We start from the raw sequence: 2576 nt of genomic DNA, 5'->3' as shown, positions 1-2576 counted from the left end.
AGGCTCAGCGCTTTGTGTATTTTTTCTGAGTCCCCGCAGTGTTCTCTCTAAGGCCTTCTCCACACTGGCAAGTTACAGCGCACTAAAGCAGCTTTCTGTGGTGTAACCCCCGAGGCGCCCACGCTGCCAAGCCACTCAGCACGCAGAGACTGCGCAGTTGCAGCACTGTAAAAAAAAACCACCCCGACAAGAGGCGCGGAGCTTTCCGTGCCAGGGCTACAGCGCCGTAGTGCCACTGTAGACACCCTGGTCGATGGCAGCGCTGCAACTGGCCTCCGGGAGGTGTCCCACAATGCCTGCTCTCGCCTCTCTGGTCTTCGATTTGAACTCTTCTGCCCTGCCCTCAGCTGACCAACCGTTAGCCCCGCCCTTTACATTCCTTGGGAATTTTGAAAGTCCCCTTCCTGTTTGTTCAGTGACGCGTGCAGTGGGCTCTGGGCATTTTTCCAGGTGGCCAGGCCTGCTCCACGCACCAGGCAATTCCCCGCTTGGAGCAATGCCGAGCTGCTGGAGCTCATCGGCATTCGGGGACAGGAGGCTGTCCAGTCCCAGCTGCGCTCCAGCCGTAGGAAATATGATACCTACGGACAGATTTCACGATGCATGACAGAAAGGAGTCATGACCGGGACACACTGCAGTGCAAGGTCAAAGTGAAGGAGCTGCATCCGCCTACCACAAGGTGCAGGAGGCAAACCGCTGCTCCAGTGCTGTGCCCATGAGCTGAACGTGATACTCGGCGGCGACCCCACCTCCACTGCGAAGGCCCCTGTGGATAATTCATTGGCTCACATGTCAGTCGAGAGTGGACTGAGCCAGGAGGAGGAAATCTTGGATGAGGATGTGGAGGGGGACCCAAAGGCAGAGGACGACTAGGAGGTCAGAGATTCAAGCAGCCAGGAGCTCTTCTCTACCTCGGAGGAGGCTAGCCAGTCACAGCTGTCAGAGAATGGCGAAGCACAAACAGCAGAGGAGGCCCCTGGTAAGTGGTTTTGATTTTGGGAATCGCTGAAATGAGTTGCTGGGGGAAGGAGGGAGCAGAAAGCAGGCTTGTGTCTGTATGATGTGCGTACCACCACATTCCTAATCTGAGCGGCGGAACAGGGTGTTGATTGACTCTCTCACTTCATAGGAATCTGCCTCAGAGATCTCCACAAAACTCTCCTGGAGTCTAGATACGGGGCAATCCGCTGCCGCAGGTTTTTTGCCAGAGCTGCTTTGTTTTCCCATGCCACTCTGCTGTCATGGGGGGCGGGCGGAGCTGGGAGGGGCAGGGGGAGGGACCATTGCTGTACACAGGCGAGCCGCATAAGGGCCAGGGCAGAAGCCGCAGTCTTGGGGAAGACCCTCCTTTGATTCCTTGCTCACCCTCATCAGAGAGATATCTTCCATAATGAACACGGCCTGTGGAAAATGTGGGGACAGTAATGATTTCAGGCCCCCCCTACTGTGCTGGCTCTCCCCAAAAGCCATGTGCCCAGAGTACAGCAAGGTCCTGGAACACTGATTTACCCTGCCCCTGCGATTACTCACCATTTTGGGGACTTGTGGCTTATACGTGCTTGCCTGGGGTCAGCAAGTTAGTTACAGGTATGTGAATACTGCCTGTGTTTTAAATCACTGAATCAGTGGTCTGTGTGTTGCAAATAATACTGCTTCTGTAAAATGTTGCATTTTGTCTTCACAGATATGACCTTGGGAGCCCAGCCTTCCTCTTTGTTATCGCCAGCTGAACAGCTGCGCAGAATTAGAAAGCGGCCACAAAAAACTAAAGAGGACTTTCTGTATGAAGTTATGATGCACTCCACGGCTGAAAAGCAAGAATTGAAGGAGTGGCGGGACACCAAGGAGAGGGACCGAAAGGAGAATGCGGAGTGCCAGAACAAAGCCACGGAGCGGCTCTTAAATGTTATGGAGTGCCAGGTGGACACACTCCGGGTGCTACTAGCATTGCAAATGGAGCAGCTCCGTGCCCGCCCTCCCCTGTAGCTGCTGTTGCAAACTCCCATATGCCCCCCAAACACCATCAACATGCTGTTATCAACCTCCTGGCTCCAATCTGTACCCGCTGCATTCCACTCCTGCCCCATCAGTCCAGCCCTGCGGACTCCCAGTACCCATGGCACTCAACACCTGTCCCTCTGAAGTTTAGCCCTGCTGAAGTACAGTACCTGCTGCACTGTACTCCAAAGGACAAGGTTCCATACGATACCTGGACATACACAAATCTTTAACAGTCCCAGGACTCCACCTCCTCCTGGGACCCTCTTTTCCCTCATCCCCCACAGTGCTCATGTGTTTTTTTGTTTGTCTCTCTGCCCCCAATTGTTGTTTTTTAATAAAAGAATTGTTTTGGTTTGCAAGCAATCTTTATTCCATTCATTGAAAGCAAACAGAGCCCTGAAAAGCAACAGGCAAGTTTCTTAAATCTTCACAGTGCATGGTCTGCACCAATCACAATCACCTCCTAGCATTACAAGCACTGCACTCCCAAGCATAGCAACAAATATGAGTGGCTTTCAGTTTCAGATTGCTGCCTCAAGGCATCCTTGATCCTTATGGCCTCACGCTGCACCCC

At 53.1% G+C, this 2576-nt stretch overlaps 1 long non-coding RNA gene across 1 annotated transcript; it reads left to right on the top strand.

Annotated features, from left to right (window-relative positions):
• The first annotated feature begins 576 nt into the window (after window positions 1-576).
• On the top strand, window positions 577-2361 carry LOC140905848 (uncharacterized). Its single transcript, XR_012156963.1, has 2 exons — window positions 577-980; window positions 1686-2361. It is a non-coding gene; the product is annotated as an uncharacterized lncRNA (long non-coding RNA).
• The last annotated feature ends 215 nt before the right edge of the window (window positions 2362-2576 follow it).

This window comes from Lepidochelys kempii, chromosome 2 (genome assembly GCF_965140265.1).
Source record: "Lepidochelys kempii isolate rLepKem1 chromosome 2, rLepKem1.hap2, whole genome shotgun sequence".
NCBI classification, from domain to species: Eukaryota; Metazoa; Chordata; order Testudines; family Cheloniidae; genus Lepidochelys; species Lepidochelys kempii.
This window is presented reverse-complemented; position numbering and strand designations above follow the sequence as displayed.